Consider the following 19,077-nt stretch of genomic DNA (forward strand, 5'->3'; position numbering starts at 1 on the left):
ATGAGAAGATCTCTAAAGACATGTCAGAGAGAGGATACAGCCGGGATGCAACGCAGTGCCGCGTGAAAATCAAGGAGCTGAGACAAGGCTACCAGAAGACCAAAGAGGCAAACGGACGCTCCGGATCCCATCCCCAGACATCCCGTTTCTACGAGGCACTGCATTCCTTCCTCGGTGCGGCCGCCACCACTACCCCACCACTGACCGTGGACTCTGAGGATGGGATATTGTCCACGGCCGGTTCCTCGGACATGTTAGGCGACGGGGAAGATGAGGAAGGAGATGAGGAGGACGAGGCAGTCGGCAGCGCTCACAACGCTGATTTCCCCGACAGCCAGGATCTCTTCATCACCCTTACAGAGATCCCCTACCAACCGTCCCCAGCCGTTACCCCGGACACAGAATCTGGGGAAGGATCAGCCAGTAAGTGTTGTAAACATATAAACATTTATTTTTAACAGAACAGGAATATTAACAATTAAAAGAATGGGTTGTTCATGATTACTTTGCCCTAGGCGCTTAACGGTTTAGTCATGGGCAGTGCAAGTTTTGAAAAAAAATCTAGCAATGTCCGGTTTTGCATGATTGTCCTGCCCAAGCCGCTCTACTGTTTATTCCCTGCTACTGCAGCTACAGTAAAATGCGGTCTATATGTCCGGGGATAGAGCAGAAATCCTCCTGGGACATCTCGATGAAGCTCTCCTGGACGTAATTGGAAAGCCGTTGCATGAGGTTCCTGGGGAGAGCGGCCTTATTGGGTCCTCCGTAGTACGACACGTTGCCGCGCCACGAGACAATCAAGTACTCGGGAATCATTGCTCTGCACAGCAGGGCGGCATACGGCCCTGGTCTTTGGAGGCTTTCCCGGAGCATTCTCTCTTTCTCGCTGTCAGAGATCCTCATCAGGGTGATGTCGCTCATGGTGACCTGCTTTGAATTAGGTAGGGGAATGTTAGTGTTGGGACTGCTTGCCCGTTCCTTTACAGAACTGTAACCGCTGGTTTGCAGCCACGCGGTGGAGGCGGGAGAGGGGCAGCCGAAAGGGATCGTTCCCGGGGACAGCCTTGAGGGGGTGGGACAGGGGCAGAGTTCCTGCTTGCCGGATTGCTGGCAGCAGGGACTGACATTGCTTTCAATGTGAAATGAGGCCAGTGCTAATATTAAAGTTTTAAGCTGCCACAAGTCTACGGCTTACCATGTCTGCCTGCAACAGAAATTCCGTTGTGCTGCCCCGCTTCTCAAATGTGCTGTGCAAGACCCCAGGCACTGAATGCGAAGGCCGAGAATTCGACCTTGTGCTGAGTGCGCATGTGATAGGTGCTGTGCATGGTCTTGTTCACAGAGAAAGACTATGTTCTTTGTTCACAGCTACATTTATCTTTCTGAGGAATTCACTCCCTTTTTCCCATTCCCACAGCCACATCTGCGACTGTCTCACAACCTAGCCTGGCATCACACTCCCAGAGGCTAGCACTGATTAGGCGTAGGAAGAAGAGGACACGGGAGGACATGTTCTCGGAGCTTATGGCCTGCTCCCGAGCCCAGGCAGCACAGCAGACCCAGTGGCGGGAGAACTTGTCCCAAATGCACCAAGCAAACATGGATCGGGAGGAGAGGTGGCGGCAGGAAGACCAGCAGGCGACTCAAACACTGCTTGGACTACTGAGGGAGCAAACGGACACGCTCCGGCGCCTTGTGGATGTTCTGCAGGAACGGAGGCAGGAGGACAGAGCCCCGCTGCAGTCTATCTCTAATCGCCCTCCCCCGCCACCAAGTCCCATACCCACCTCACCCAAAGTCCAAAGAAGGAGGGGCGGCAGAGTCCGTGGTAACTCTCACTCCACCCCTCCAGAGAGCACTAGTAGCAGAAGGCTCTCATTCCCCAAAATTTGAAAAGTTTTTTCCTTCCCACCTGACACAAGCCCCCGTCCAAGTTTCACCTCCCAGTTCCATGTGTAGTTGATAATAAAAAATACGTTTTTGTTAACTACTGTTTCCATCATGTTCTTTTGGAGGAGGAGGGGAAAGGCGGTTGGTAATTGGACAGGACAGTCACCTTTGGCAGGGTACATAGGCGGGGGCAGGTACAGCAGCAGGGCACATACACAGTGCAGTTACTAGTTACCCTGGTCAGTCTGGGAGGTGGTTTTCGTGTTATGTGGTGGGGGGTGGGTTGCTCTGTGACTTTGTGGCGGGGGAGGGCAGTTACAGATCATAAGCGGCGGACCTTATGCAGGATCACAGAGCCACGCAGCAGGAGATCTGTAACCGTCCTCCCCCTGCCACAAAGTCACATAGCCCCCCCCATACACACAGTCCCGATCAGGAGGGGTGACAGGCTCCGTTGAAACAAGCAGCCCACCACAGCGGAGCCTGTCAATCCTTGAGTTTAGAAGCTTCATTAGCGTCACTACACTACACCCCCTCCCCAACACAGTCTGCGTCCCAGTTTTAAAACATTCCCGCGAAAACAGTAGTAAAGAAAACGGTGTTCATTAACAAAGTAGAACTGATTTTATTTCGAAACGTGTGTTGGAAGGAGGTGAAGGGGGTATGTAACTGGAGAGGATAGTCAACATTAACTGGGTAAAGACACGGGGGCAGGTTCAGCTTCTCTGTACACAAACTTAAAAGTCACAGGTTACCCTGCTCACTCAGGAACCTAGCTTTCAAAGCCTCCCGGATGCACAGCGCGTCCCGCTGATCTCTTCTACTCGCCCGGCTGTCTGGCTGTGCGTAATCAGAAGCCAGGCTATTTGCCTCAACCTCCCACCCCGCCATAAAGGTCTCCCCCTTGCTCTCACAGAGATTGTGGAGCACACAGCAAGCTGCTATAACAATGGGGATATTGGTTTCGCTGAGATCACAGCGAGTCAGTAAGCTTCTCCATCTCCCCTTGAGACGGCCAAAAGCACACTCCACCACCATTCTGCACTTGCTCAGCCGGTAGTTGAAGAGTTCTTTTTCACTGTCCAGGGCGCCAGTATAGGGCTTCATGAGCCAGGGCATTAGCGGGTAGGCTGGGTCCCCGAGGATGACTATAGGCATCTCCACATCCCCAACAGTTATTTTGTGGTCCGGGAAGTAAATACCTTGCTGCAGCCGTCTGAACAGACCAGAGTTCCTGAAAACACGAGCGTCATGAACCTTGCCCGGCCATCTGACGTAGATGTTCGTAAAACGTCCCCTGTGGTCCACCAGTGCTTGCAGCACCATGGAAAAGTAGCCCTTTCTGTTAATGTACTGGCTGGCCTGGTGGTCCGGTGCCAGGATAGGGATGTGAGTTCCATCTATGGCCCCACCGCAGTTTGGGAATCCCATCGCTGCGAAGCCATCTATGATCACCTCCACGTTTCCCAGGGTCACTGTCTTTGGCAGCAGTACATCAACGATTGCCTTGGCTACTTGCATCACAACAACCCCCACGGTAGATTTGCCCACCCCAAACTGGTTCACGACTGACCAGTAGCTGTCTGGCGTTGCAAGCTTCCAGAGGGCTATCGCCACTCGCTTCTGGACAGTCAGGGCTGCTCGCATCCGGGTGTCATTGCGCTTCAGGGCAGGGGACAGCAACTCACAAAGTTCCAGGAAAGTTCCCTTCCGCATGCGAAAGTTTCGCAGCCACTGGGATTCATCCCAGACCTGCAGCACTATGCGGTCCCACCACTCAGTGCTTGTTTCCCGTGCCCAGAATCGCCGTTCCATGGCATCAACATGACCCATTGCCACCGTGATGTCCTCGGCGCTGGGTCCCGTGCTTTCTGAGAGGTCTGTGCTACTCTCAGACTTCAGGCCCTCACCGCGGTGCCGTAGCCTCCTCGCCTGACTTATCTGCATCTGCCTCAGGGAAAGGTGTATGATAAGCTGCGAGGCATTGAGAGCGGCCACAACTGCAGCGATGGTCGCAGCGTGCTCCATGCTCGCAGTGCTGTGGTGTCCGCGCTGTCACTGACTAGAAAAGTGCGCGAACTGATTTCCCGCCGGCGCTTTCAGGTAGGGAGGGCGGGAGTGATGGACGGATGACGACAGTTACCCAAAAGCACCCTGGACACATTTTTTTTACCCAGAAGGCTTTTGCGGCTACACCCAGAATTCCAATGGGCAGCGGGGACTGCGGGAACTGTGGGATAGCTGCCCACAGTGCACCGCTTCGAATGTCGACGCTTTCCCCGTTAGTGTGGACTCACAAAGTCGAATTACTGTCCTTAGTGTGGACACACACGTTCGACTTTCCAATATCGATTCCAAAAATTCGATTTAAGTAAAATCGAACTACTCTCGTAGTGTAGACATGGCCTCAGAAAGTTCTTTTTCCTGTACAGACAGACAAATTTTACCCTTATTATAGAGAATTGGACTGTGACAGAGGAGTGATGTTTTTCCACAACGGTTTTCATCCCAAAGTTTTAGGTGGTCTTTTAGATATTCTGGGCCAGACCATAGGGTGTTGGGATTCCCTCTGATATTTCTTTCCACTGTGCTTCCCAAGTAATCAGCTTGACACTTCACTCCAGACTTCATCACTCAGGTATCTTTATTTGGCATACAGCAATGTTATGCTGACTCAAATGTGGGGGAGGGAGAGAGGGATGCAGGGTACATCACAGCTCTAAAGTGAAACATAAATCATCTCCCTTTTATATACATTACACATTTCATTGCATTTATTATACATGGCATCACACATTTTTTGGCTTGGCTTGGTTACTTTGCAGGAACCAATCCCTGTGCAGCATGCTCTGTCCATGCATTGTCCATATTTGACCTACTCTTTACCTCATCTCTACGTTCCTAACATTCCTGCCTTTTACCCTGTTTTGCTGTGAGAGCAACCACTCCTGGTCAATCCACACAGTGTATAAATCACTCCCTGTATAAGTACTATAGCCAGCCATTCATGAATTACATTACAGGGCAACACCAGCAAGCCCGCAGTCCCAGACTTTCCCCCACAAATGTGTGTCTTGTACTGACCAGCATCCTCCTGGGCAATACAAGCTCATATGAAGTCTGTCATTTATTAATAGAAAATGATATTGCAAAAAATTTGTTATTTCAAATAGAGTTTCCCAAACACTTCAATCCAAACACACTGGTTTAGATAAAACAACAAAACTCATTGATTAACAAAGATAGATTTTAAGTGACTACAAGTAATGAGGCATATAAGTCAGAATTGGTTACAAGGAAATAAAAGGTAAAACACAACTAACATCTAATTTAACAAGCTAAGTGAATACAAAGCAAAGGTCTCTCTCACCTAATGTTCCAGCAGTCTTACTGGCTGAACCTCTTTCAGTCAGGATTCCCTCCCTCCTCCTGCCAGCCTAATGCTGCGTCCTTTGTTCTTCAGGTGTTAATGATGCTGTGGCTAAAGAGCAAGGGAGACATGATTTGGAACATCTGCCCTCTTCTCTTATAGCCCTTTCTCTTGCACAAGAATCACCTACAGGAGACAGAGAGTTGGTGTGGTGGTCAGGAACCTTAAGCTGCTTCTTTGTCAAAATGTAGCTCTTTTGCCCACACCTTTTACAGGGCTGAAGAGTGGCCACTTAATCAGGTGATGGCCTGTTTGGTCCCATTTAAACCTGGATGAGGCATTGGCTAGCCTTTGCCTCTGGGTAACTTATTTGTGACTGCCCTCCAGAACATGTTGGAACATGTCTTTGTAATATTATGTAGTGGAATCTTATAAAATTTTACATACAATGTTGTCACACATATTTTACTAGGACAATAATGATCAACAAACCATAAGTTTTCAAATGCTACTTTAGACAGTATGGTTTGTACAAAATTTAACATAGTCTTATAAGAGGGGTGAACATAGGAGTACAAACTTTCACAGGAGCAGCCTCCTAAGATGTGATAGTTGCTTACAGCTGGTCATAAGTGAATAATATAGAGGGGCTCACAATGAAACAACCTACAATGAGACTGAACTATGGCCAGAGAGACCACTTAATTGTTCTCTAATAGGGAAATGGACTGAGAGACGGTTATTTGTTTATACTGATATAGGACTGTCTCCTTGGGACAGAGTTGAGAACTACTCTGCTCTTTTATTGTAACTGTTTAAATCGTTGTACCAGAGCTGGATGAAAATTGTTTAAATTTAGAAACATTTCATCCAGCTCTACTTTGTGCCGGGGTTTTGCATTCTTTATAACAGTCCTAATAAAAGTGTTTCCTTTCCTTTGTTGAAATGTTTTCATGGTTAATGGGGACATACTAAGGACCAGAGTTTTCTGCTTAGAGCATTTGTCTCAGAACTCATGGTTAGAGATTTTTTTAAACAACTTCTCTTAGAATAATATAGTTTTGACATGCCTTTCCCCCCCCCCAAAAAAAAAAACCTAAACAAAACAACATCTCCCTAAAATTTGTCTATATTTTTCACTTTCTTAACCAGTATTTCTCATGGTACACTAGGCAAACTATTAAATATCAAAAGAAGCTACCATAAATCTGAAAGTAAAACTTTACCGTGAGGGTGGGGCTAGAGATTAGTTGCAACTCCTTTCCAATATGGGGAAAAAATAGCATCACTTTTCAGTTATCATTCAAGATGTATTACATAATTGCTGGTGAGAATTATGAAAAGGCAGTAAACCTTTCTTTTGTTTGCAGCCTCCCACTTTATTAACCTCTGACATGCTATTACACAACTGCTATTGCATATAGCATATGAGATGAGCAATAGTGAGGGCCAGTGAGTTATCACAGCAAAGTTACATTCAGTATGATCACATATTGCCTCTCAGTAACTGAGAAAAAGGATTCAGAGTAGCAGCCGTGTTAGTCTGTATCCGCAAAAAGAAGAACAGGAGGACTTGTGGCACCTTAGAGACTAACAAATTTATTAGAGCATAAGCTTTCGTGGGGAACATATATTGAGGAGATATATGTACACACACATGCAGAGAGCATTAACAGGTGGGAGTTTCTTGCCAATTCTGAGAGGCCAATAAGACAACTCCCACCTGTTCATGCTCTCTGTATGTGTGTATATATGTTCCATTCTGTATGCATCCGAAGAAGTAGGCTGTTGCCCACGAAAGCTTATGCTCTAATAAATTTGTTAGTCTCTAAGGTGCCACAAGTCCTCCTGTTCTTCTTTTTGAGAAAAAGGAGAAATCCTGAAACTGCTCATCCCAATACTCTTTTTCAGTATCTGACCACAATCAAGCACAATGGGTCAAATTCTTCCCAAATGCATCTCCATTATGTGCAAATGTGGCATGAGTTCCAGTGAAAAGAAAAGATGTTGTAGCCATGAGCAATTGGTAAAAAATCAATAATACCTTATTGCCAAATAACAAGCGGTTACTCTAAAAAAGTGATGCCATGGTCATGCATAATCACAATTAAAATGACTTTATTCAAAGCATAGTTTGAATCAACTGAATGCTATAGCCTGAGCTGAAATAGTACTAAGCTAACTATTGTATTGCTATACTCATGCTTTTATCTAAAATTTTTCATAATGGTTTTGATTGCTGGTGAGTATATAAAAGTAGTGTCTGAGTGCTTTCTGCTGATGTGGAGAGCACTGTAAATATCACTGGCATTGATAAATGCATTATGTTTGATCAGACTTTTAATGTAATTGACCATATGTGTGCTCTCAGATTTGGAAATAATTTACAAATTATGGAGACTACAGGGTATGTACTTTTAAGAACATGCTTCAAGTGCTTTAAGACTTAGGTATTTACTTCCTCTAATAATTAGTATATGGAAGAAAAAAATCAAGTTAATGATTTCAAAGTATTTTTTAAGACAAGAAGACAAAGTTATGATATAAAGTTGTACTTAGGGAAAAAGTGTTTAATAATCATAATGATATAGATGTAAAGTTAGTTGAAAGACTGACAGCAAATTATTATTGTTGTTATTATTATTAGTTTTCTTCCAGTCCAGTAATCAGAATTCTTTGAACAACTTAACAAAATGTATTTACTATAATCATTAAAATAAAATATCCAAGGCAGTGTGTCATAATATTGTGCTAAAAGCCAGTCCAAACTAACCCCTTCACACACACAATAACATAGACAACACATGATAATAAGGGCAATAGAAACAAGAAAAGAAATCCATGGGACATATGGATTGTGCTTTGTTTTCTGTGGAAAATTAGAAAAAGGTAGTATCCTGTTGTCAGAGACTTTTCTATGGCCTACCACTTCTTTTGCAGACATAAAATTACAAACATCTGCATCTAATGCTTACTCTTGTCTTTGGTAATATCACCGCATTAAACATTCAGCTTTGTGACTTTCTCGTCACACTAACCGTAGGTATACTTCATCTATCTTGTTTCTAACACAATCTGACTTGAAGGCCACTAAACTGAAGCTATTGCCATGGTACAGTTATTAGGTTCTGGAATGTGTGTGTTTGCTCTCTAGAGTTATGGTGGGGAAGATTATGAAAGGTCAGACTGTGAATAGGACCTTCCACAGGGGTGAACAAAAGCCTCCCCTCCTCCTTATGTGGGTGCATAAGGACTTGTAACAGCAATCCTTGCACATAAGGGAGTACAGTCACTTCTGCTCCCCCCTGGGCCAAACAGTAAGAGGAGAGAAGACAGGGTTATGACCCTCCACTCCCCCACGGCACAGCACACAGTGCAGAGCCTGTACTCTGCGTTGGGGGAAGGACAATCTGCTCTGTTCTAGTGGATGAGTCTGACTACACACCCCAACATGCACAAAGAAGCCACAGTAGAGATTGTGCCTGCATGGACCCCCAGCTCTCCAGTCCAGTGCTGCTCCTGGAGCTGTGAGGCTTTATGCTGCTTCCCACACAGGAGGCATAAATGCCATAATCTACCCTGAAAGCTTTACTCTTTGATCGACAAATATACCTTCTCTGGGCCAGATTCCTACTCTGGGGTCAAACATCACCCACAAAATAAGCTTGACCTATGTAAGTCACCAAAATGAGATGTCACTTGCTGTAGGTACAGGTATTCAAAATACATCTGTACAACTCTCTGAGCTCCCCTGCACTCCTTGATTTTGGCTCCCCGTTGGGATTCAATATGCCCATACACTCTGCTAGGCTTATTAAGCTTGGTTTCTTTTAGCCTGGGGAAAAAACTATGTTGTAGCATTTCCAAAACACAACCCACTTATGGAACCACAAAAAAGTGTCACTCTCTATAAATTGTGCAGATCTATGGCCCTCCCTTTCTTACATGAAGAATGAAATAGAATAATTAACAGTGTAGACATTTAAATTATCATCACTGGGCATATGACTTAACATCTCACTGAGATGGATGGGGCAGTTCACATCTCTTAGAGCTATTTTTCCAGTTTCATCACATAGACTTCTCTGTATCAGTCTAGTTCAGATTTTTGAGGTTTCCCATGTAACCATAACAGCTTGAAACTTACTTCATAAAAAATGAAAGCTGAGATTCTTCACAACATAAGGATAATTGTACAGATGTGCTTATACAATGTATGGGTGTGTACTGGCCACTTCCAAGTTCTGAATCTTTTGTTTTCCTGAGTTGTCCCTGTTATTTCTTGTGTTCTCCTCTTTTTTTTCTTCTTCTCACATCTCTTTGCCTTTCCCCCCCCTTCATACTGGGGTGCAGTCCAGACCAGTGAGGTGCTATGTCATCCTTGCCCTGCAACCCGTGGTGCCTCACAGTGCTTTGCTGCTGTAGCTCCCAATCCTGAGTGTCTGTGTATAGCTGCAGCCTGCCACCCACACATCAATCACACTCTGGTTTCCACTAGCCTTAGTTACTACCTGGAGGGTGACCCCAACACACTCCCAGTCCCAAACCTTCCCCCGAAATGTGTGTTCTGCACTGTCCAGCTGTCTTCTGGATAGTTCTCATATTTTATGTCCCTTGCCCCTTTAATGAGACTAGTATCCCACAGTTTGCTACTTTAAATTGTGTTACCCACACAATTCAGTTTTAACACAGCACTGGATTCATTTTGATGAAAGAATAAGACAAGTTTATTTAACTACAAGGAGATAGGTTTCAAGGGAGTACAAGTATAAGTCATTAAATGGTTGCAAGAGAAATAAAGATAAAATGCTGTTTCTTTTGGTCTTCTTACATGAAAGAGAGAGATGAATAGGGAGAGATACCATGGGGTGTTTTTGCCCCTCATTTTATAGTCCAGTCCCCCTTTAAAATTCATTTTCCTGAGGAACAGAGGGTCCTGTGGCACCTTTAAGAAGAAATGAGGTTCTTACCCACGAAAGCTTATGCTCCCAATACTTCTGTTAGTCTTAAAGGTGCCACAGGACCCTCTGTTGCTTTTTACAGATTCAGACTAACATGGCTACCCCTCTGATATTTTCCTGAGGGTTACCCCTAGGTAACATTTATCCCTGCTGTGAGAACAAAGACAAGGAGTCTAGTGGTGAAAGAGGTTCTAAGTTATTGTTTGCTAAGATCCAGTTCTGTTTGTTCCTGCCACTCTTTCTTGCCAAAGAATGGCCACTTGATAGGTGACTGCCCATCAACTTTGACACCTGACTAGAGGCATCATCTTGTCCTTTGTCTTTGGGAAACTGGTTTACCCAGACTTGTATGGTAAACACATTTCAGCTTATGCTCATAACTTTACACATAATGTGGCTACATGATATTATTGAATAACAGATTATTAGTTTTCAAATGATACCTCACAAGACATATTTTGTACAATGATTATTACAATGGTATATAGGGTGTGAATATAGGTGTGCATTGGGTCATAATTCTCTCCTCCTTTTCTTCCCCTGTTCCTATTTTCACACTCTTTTTAATTCGCATTTTCTTCTTTTCAGCTAGTCACCTCTGTTCTCATCCATTTAAACTTTTCTTTCTCCCATGTTTATATGTTCTCTTTTTTCCCTTTTATTTGCCCTCCTCCCTTTTCCATAGTCTGTTTCTACACAAATATTGAGACGCTCCTCTTCTGTTGTATGGAATTGGAAATGTAAGTATCCAATGTTTATTTTTTTGGGGGGTGGGGGGAATCATATCCCTCTGACTACTTTATAAAGGCTTTTAAAAATAGATTTGTATATTGAGATTTAGGACAATAAGTACTTTTTCTGATTTAAACTTAATTTAAGTGGTACTTGGACTTTCTCATTCATCCTCTTCAAGATTAAGATGATACTACCTTGTACAAAAGTATCCCTGTGAGTTTATTTCCCAAAATTCTGTCTCTCTCTTACATGCAAACATGCACTACAAAAGTGAGAAACATTATGGATTACATAAATGCTAATTACCTCAGTATAATTGGAACTACTGATTGTATCTATGTAGCTTCAAAGATCCTATTTCTTCAGAAGAAAATAAAGAGCACTCTGACAGCAATTGTTTTAAAATGATGCAGGCTGTATGTGATGGTAACTGATATGTCTTTAATATTGAAATTACACCAGCTTATGCTGCATTTCAAAACACTTATGTATAAATGCAAACTTTCATAACTGATGATTAAAAGTAACCAGGAATTATTCAAGGTACTTTTAAAATATCTCTCTTAAAAATATCTCCAGGAAAGATATTTGAAAGCTGCCGTCTCCTACAGAATAACATTTATAGGGCTCAATGTTACTCCCTCTGAAGTCAATGGGAAACTTTCCAATGCCATTGCCTTGGGTGGGAGTAGGACCAATCCTAGAATGGATTTGTGATGTTTGATCATTGCTATCTAAGGCAATGTAATTGGATTACACAGACAGACACATGGGGTGTGAGAGAGAGGACTTTAAGAGTTGTTTTAAAAATGCCCAGATAACATAACAGTACAAAATAATGCTGAGGTAATAATGGTTTTATAAAGTGCACTTGTCCTCATGCACTAAGGGTGAAATTCACCCCTGCACAGAGAAGCAACACAAGGCTTACACACCGTGTGATGAGGGCCCAAGTGGGACTTAACGTAGTTCATAAACCTTGTGCTGGATTTCTGCACAGGGCTGAATTTTACCTGATGACACTTAAGGTACACACTTGGACTGAGGTGGAGATGGACATAGGAGACGGAAGTGTTGAGAGTCTGTGGGTTAGGCTAAAAGGGGTAAAAAACAAGGGTGATTTCATGCTAGGAGTCTACTACAGGCCACCTAACCAGGTGGAAGAGGTGGATGAGGCTTTTTTTAAACAACTAACAAAATCATCCTAAGCCCAAGATTTGGTGGTGATGGGGGACTTCAACTATACAAATATATGTTGGGAAAATAACACAGCGGGGCACAGACTATCCAACAAATTCTTGGACTGCATTGCAGACAACTTTTTATTTCAGAAGGTTGAAAAAGCTACTGGGGGGAAGCTGTTCTAGACCTGATTTTAACAAATAGGGAGGAACTCATTGAGAATTTGAAAGTAGAAAGCAGCTTGAATGAAAGTGATCATGAAATCATAGAGTTTGCAATTCTAAGGAAGGGTAGAAGGGAGTACAACAAAATAGAGACAATGGATTTCAGGAAGGCGGATTTTGGTAAGCTCAGAGAGCTGATAGGTAAGGTCCCATGGAAATCACGACTGAGGGGAAAAGCAACTGAGAAGAGTTGGCAGTTTTTCAAAGGGACACTATTAAGGGCCCAAAAGCAAGCTATTCCGCTAGTTAGGAAAGATAGAAAATGTGGCAAAAGACCACCTTGGCTTAACCACGAGATCTTGCATGATCTAAAAAATAAAAAGGAATCATGTAAAAAATGGAAACTAGGACAGATTACAAAGGATGAATATAGGCAAACAACACAGGAATGCAGGGGCAAGATTAGAAAGGTAAAGGCACAAAATGAGCTCAAACTAGCTATAGGAATAAAGGGAAATAAGAAGACTTTTTATCAATACATTAGAAGCAAGAGGAAGACCAAAGACAGGGTAGGCCCACTGCTTAGTGGCGAGGGAGAAACAGTAACAGGAAACTTGGAAATGGCAGAGATGCTTAATGACTTCTTTGTTTTGGTCTTCACCGAGAAGTCTGAAGGAATGCCTAACATAGTGAATGCTAATGGGAAGGGGGTAGGTTTAGCAGATAAAATAAAAAAAGAACAAGTTAAAAATCACTTAGAAAAATTAGATGCCTGCAAGTCACGAGGGCCTGATGAAATGCATCCTAGAATACTCACAGAGCTAATAGAGGAGGTATCTGAGCCTCTAGCTATTATCTTTGGAAAATTATGGGAGACGGGAGAGATTCCATAAGACTGGAAAAGGGCAAATATAGTGCCCATCTATAAAAAGGGAAATAAAAACAACCCAGGAAACTACAGACCAGTTAGTTTAACTTCTGTGCCAGGGAAGATAATGGAGCAAGTAATTAAGGAAATCATCTGCAAACACTTGGAAGGTGGTAAGGTGATAGGGAATAGCCAGCATGGATTTGTAAAGAACAAATCATGTCAAACCAATCTGATAGCTTTCTTTGATAGGATAACGAGTCTTGTGGATAAGGGAGAAGCTGTGGATGTGGTATACCTAGACTTTAGAAAGGCATTTGATACGGTCTCACATGATATTCTTATCGATAAACTAGGCAAATACAACTTAGATGGAGCTACTATAAGGTGGGTGCATAACTGGCTGGATAACCATACTCAGAGAGTTGTTATTAATGGTTCCCAATCCTGCTGGAAAGGCATAACAAGTGGGTTTCCGCAGGGGTCTGTTTTGGGACCGGCTCTGTTCAATATCTTCATTAACGACTTAGATATTGGCATAGAAAGTACGCTTATTAAGTTTGCAGATGATACCAAACTGGGAGGGACTGCAACTGCTTTGGAGGACAGGGTCATAATTCAAAATGATCTGGACAAATTGGAGAAATGGTCTGAGTTAAACAGGATGAAGTTTAATAAAGACAAATGCAAAGTGCTCCACTTAGGAAGGAAAAATCAGTTTCACACATACAGAATGCGAAGAGACTGTCTAGGAAGGAGTACGGCAGAAAGGGATCTAGGGGTTATAGTGGACCACAAGCTAAATATGAGTCAATGGTGTGATGCTGTTGCAAAAAAAAGCAAACATGATTCTGGGATGTATTAACAGGGGTGTTGTGAGCAAGACACGAGAAGTCATTCTTCCGCTCTACTCTGCGTTGGTTAGGCCTCAACTGGAGTATTGTGTCCAGTTCTGGGCACCGCATTCAAGAAAGATGTGGAGAAATTGGAGAGGGTCCAGAGAAGAGCAACAAGAATGATTAAAGGTCTTGAGAACATGACCTATGAAGGAAGGCTGAAAGAATTGGGTTTGTTTAGTTTAGAAAAGAGAAGACTGAGAGGGGACATGATAGCAGTTTTCAGGTATCTAAAAGGGTGTCATAAGGAGGAGGGAGAAAACTTGTTCACCTTAGTCTCTAAGGATAGAACAAGAAGCAATGGGCTTAAACGACAGCAAGGGAGGTTTAGGTTGGACATTAGGAAAAAGTTCCTAACTGTCAGGGTGGTTAAACACTGGAATAAATTGCCTAAGGAGGTTGTGGAATCTCCATCTCTGGAGATATTTAAGAGTAGGTTAGCTAAATGTCTATCAGGGATGGTCTAGATAGTATTTGGTCCTGCCATGAGGGCAGGGGACTGGACTCGATGACCTCTCGAGTCCCTTCCAGTCCTAGAATCTATGAATCTGTGAATCTAAGTTACTGCAAACCGATTGTGGTCTTCATAGATTTGAAAGTTCTATAAATCTAAACTACGAGTCACATATTGAGAAAAGTCTAACTACCTTACTGGCCTTACTTTCATCATAATAGTTTAAATGAATTATTATTTCCTCTCTCTCCCTTCCACACAATCTCAACTCCTCCCAAGGTGCCTTTCCTCTTTCCCCAAATCTTTGTTTTCTCTCCAAGATCCTCTGTCTCTGTTCTGTCATTTCAACCCCTTCCCATCTATGCTTTCTTCTTTTTCCTTCCATCTGCTTTGTTTCCCCTCCTCATTCCCCCACCACATTTCAGGAGCTAAGGCCCTGGCAAGGATAATCTGAATGGTTGAGTTTTTCTCTCAGTTCACACCACCTCCTAAATCCTCTGTTCCCACATTAACCATGAGTACATATGAATAAGGCAACTGGATAAGCTGAAAGCTCTTACACAACTTCCTTCCTTCCATCCGGACAGAAAAAGACCCATACTACTCGATGTTACAAGGTGTTGAGCACTCTGGGCTCAATCCAGTGAAGCATTTAAGCACATGCATCACTTTTAGCATATAAACAGTACCACAGTACCGTTAACTTCAATGGGCCAACCTACACCATAGAGGATATACGTGGAAGATTGGCAGAAAGAAGCAATAGTGAGAGCCAAGCTGCAACAGAGTGCTGACGTATCCTACTGCCACAACACGGCCCAATTTAAATACTGTTTGTAACTGTTGTGATTTCCTCAAAAACAGCTAAAATGGAATTTGGCTGTTTTAAGGGAGTTCATGTGACTTTGAAAAAGAAAAAGAAGAAAAAATCCTCACTTTTTTTTTGCTTGTTTGTTTTGGGATCATCATATGAAAAATATGGCACTGTACATCAGGGAGATGACCCATTTGACAAACTAGTTAGCAAATTATAAATGAACTACTGAGTAAATTTGGTTAGAAATTTAGGAAAATTGCTGAGGTAATTTTTTAAGTGGTTTGTAATAAAGTATGGGTGTTCCTGAGTCAGTATCAGAACCACAGGCCTGTTGAAAGAACAGCTTTTTATGCTAAATTTATTAACAGCTCTCTCTGTGTAGACATACAGATATTTTATTATGCTTCTAAATTCAATGAAGAAATATATTTGGAATGATACACACTCAGAAGTAAATTACTTTGAAGTTGATCAAGAGTGCAATTGTGTCAGCTCTGAGACTCAAATCAAACATAAATTTAAATCAGTTGTACATCCATTTATCCCATTCAATTGATGAAAAACATAAATATACTTAGAAACAATTTAAAATATGGAAAAAAAACTACTCTTTAGAAAGAGCCCACGATGTTTCAGCTGATGTTCAGTCTTTTTTCCCTTGAGTGTGATGAAGGATGTGCAATAGAATTTGGGTTTTGTGCGCTAAATTGTAATATTAATGGTAATGTTGAATCATGCCCTTTGCCTCCAGAGGGCCAAACATTCTGTGAAAAGGAAGGCAGAGATGATCAGGTGTTACTAAGAAAAAGCAATAATATAGCGAATGGCTACTTCCAGTGAATTCTCACTGTTTTTCTTTCATGGTGGAAGATGGTGTCCAGTTTCACTCACTTTATTTAGCCAAGTTGTTAAAATGGAAAACTATGTCTCATAGAAAATAACACCACTGGGTAGTAACCAAACTTTCTTTATCACCAAAATGCTTTCATATTCTCTCTGGATACTGTAGAAGTTGTTTTATGTCACTACCATATTTGGGGGGGAAATAAATTTTCAATCCCCATATCAGAGAGTCTGAGCTTTCTATTCAGCATATAAATAGAGGGAATCAATTACTTCAGAATATATATGAAGATAATTTTGTCTTTACAGATAATGGATTGCTTTTTAGTGATGAAACTGAAACTGAATCTATTACCAGTAATGAGGATGTGAATGCAATAGAATTATATACCACCTCTTCTGGTAAAGACACGACGTAATTCATAGGCTAGAAAAATAAACAGAGAAATCAAGGACATAGAAGCAACAAAGATATACCTTTGCTTAATGTGAAATGTAAATGTGAATATTTGAAAGCTGTAGTTGTTAATATTGCATGTGTAGTTATAAAGGAATTAAACATGTTCTCCACCATTGGATTTGATGTCCATTACATGTTGTGAATTGCTGCATTATAAACATTGGTAAAGAATCCATTGAAATTATATTGGCACATGTATATATGATATTAACATTTCAATAGAAATTATGTCATATATTATAGTACAGAGAAGACACTATGCTCAAGAACGTGGATTTACAGTAGTAATAATACAGGCTGGGAGTGCATAAGGAACTTTCCCCACTACTCACCTTTCAACATGGCCTACATAAGGATCAGAATTTCCCCCTCTACCTTGAAGGGAGTGTCAGGACTGTTTCTCCCTGAGGTCAGCAAGGTGCCACAAAAATAATTGGAAGGATGTAAATGAGGCAGGGCCATGGCTCATAGATTCATATACTTTCAGGCCAGAAGGGACCATTAGATTATCTAGTCTGACCTCCTGTATGATACAGGCCATAGGATTTCACCCAGTTGCCCCAGTATTGAATTTGTGTTTGATAAAGCATAAATTCCAGAAAGACATCCAGTCTTGAGTCGAAGACTTCAAAAAATGGAGAATCTAGCTCTTCCCTTGGTAGTTTATTTTAATCATTAATCACCCTCAGCATTAAAAAAGTGCCTTATTTTTAAGTTGAATGTGTCTAACTTTAACTTTGAGCCACTGCTTCTAGATAAGTCTTTCTCTGATAGATTAAAGAGCATTTTGGCATCTAATATTTTGTCCCAGTGAATATACTTATACTGTACTCTAATCGCCTCTTAATCCTTTAATTAATAAAATAAAGAGATTGAGTTTTTTAATTCTCTCACTGTGAGGCATTTCCTTAAAGCCTCCAATCATTTTTGTAGCTCTTTCTTGCATCATCTCCAGTGTTTCAAGATCCTTTTCAAAATATGGACTCCTGTGGCTCTGGCTTCACCCTTTCCACACTCTATTTGTTCTAGGTTCTTTTACTGCCCTTCTCACCATGAATGCCTTCCAGAAGCATGTTAACCAATCCCCTTGTAAGTATTCTCACACTTCTTATCAAACTGTCTGTACTGGGCTAGCTTGATTATCACGTCAAAAAAAAAATTTCTCTTACTTAATTGGTCTCTCAGAATAGGTAAGACAACTCCCACCTGTTCATGCTCTCTGTATGTGTGTATATATATCTCCTCAATATATGTTCCACTCTATATGCATCCGAAGAAGTGGGCAGTAGCCCACGAAAGCTTATGCTCTAATAAATTTGTTAGTCTCTAAGGTGCCACAAGTACTCCTGTTCTTCTATATATATAATGTCTTCTCTATTGAAGAAAAAGTCAAAGAATTGCATCTTGTACTTGGAGCAGAAATGGCGAAGTTTTCAGTGCTCCTTAGATTTGGCAAGAGTTGTTCCACAGTTTCTGAGAAAGCTGTTCTCTGCATTGACGAGCTTTACTCAAGCAGTGGATGGTCCTGTTGTACCTGATGAGTGGGAGTGGTTGACCATAGTTTTACACCCAATCTTTAGATGATCCTTTAGGTATCTTAGGCCTTGTCTACACTACGAGAGTAGTTCGATTTTACTTGCATCGAATTTTTGGAATCGATATTGCAAAGTCGAACGTGTGTGTCCACACTAAGGACAGTAATTCGACTTTGTGCGTCCACACTAACGGTGAAAGCGTCGACATTCGAAGCGGTGCACTGTGGTCAGCTATCCCACAGTTCCCGCAGTCCCCTCTGCCCATTGGAATTCTGGGTGTAGCCGGCAATGCCTTCTGGGTAACAAAATGTGTCGAGGGTGCTTTTGGGTAACTGTCGTCATCCGTCCATCACTCCCGCCCTCCCTCCCTGAAAGCGCCGGCGGGAAATCATTTCGCGCACTTTTCCAGTCATTGACAGCGCGGACGCCACAGCACTGCGAGCATGGAGCACGCTGCGACCATCGCTGCAGTTGTGGCCGCTCTCAACGCCTCGCAGCTTATCATACAGGTTTCCCTGAGGCAGATGCAGAAAAGTCAGGCGAGGAGGCTACGGCACCGCGGTGATGTCCTGAAGTCTGAGAGTAGCACAGACCTCTCAGAAAGCAGGGGACCCAGCGCCGAGGACATCACGGTGGCAATGGGTCATGTTGATGCCGTGGAACGGCGATTCTGGGCACGGGAAACAAGCACTGAGTGGTGGGACCGCATAGTGCTGCAGGTCTGGGATGAATCCCAGTGGCTGCGAAACTTTCGCATGCGGAAGGGAACTTTCCTGGAACTTTGTGAGTTGCTGTCCCCTGCCCTGAAGCGCAGTGACACCCGGTTGCGAGCTGCACTGAGTGTACAGAAGCGAGTGGCCATAGCCCTCTGGAAGCTTGCAACGCCAGACAGCTACTGGTCA

The 19,077-nt window shown here is 42.7% G+C and overlaps 1 long non-coding RNA gene across 1 annotated transcript in view; it reads right to left on the bottom strand.

Moving 5' to 3' along the window:
- Window positions 1–214: 214 nt before the first annotated feature.
- LOC135981520 (uncharacterized) overlaps window positions 215–19,077 on the bottom strand; it is a 291,959-nt gene continuing 273,096 nt past the window's right edge. The window contains exon 3 of the long non-coding RNA XR_010598572.1: window positions 215–930. This is a non-coding gene — a long non-coding RNA (uncharacterized LOC135981520). The remainder of the gene's footprint in view (window positions 931–19,077) is intronic.

Source organism: Chrysemys picta, chromosome 2 (assembly GCF_011386835.1).
Source record: "Chrysemys picta bellii isolate R12L10 chromosome 2, ASM1138683v2, whole genome shotgun sequence".
NCBI lineage: Eukaryota > Metazoa > Chordata > Testudines > Emydidae > Chrysemys > Chrysemys picta.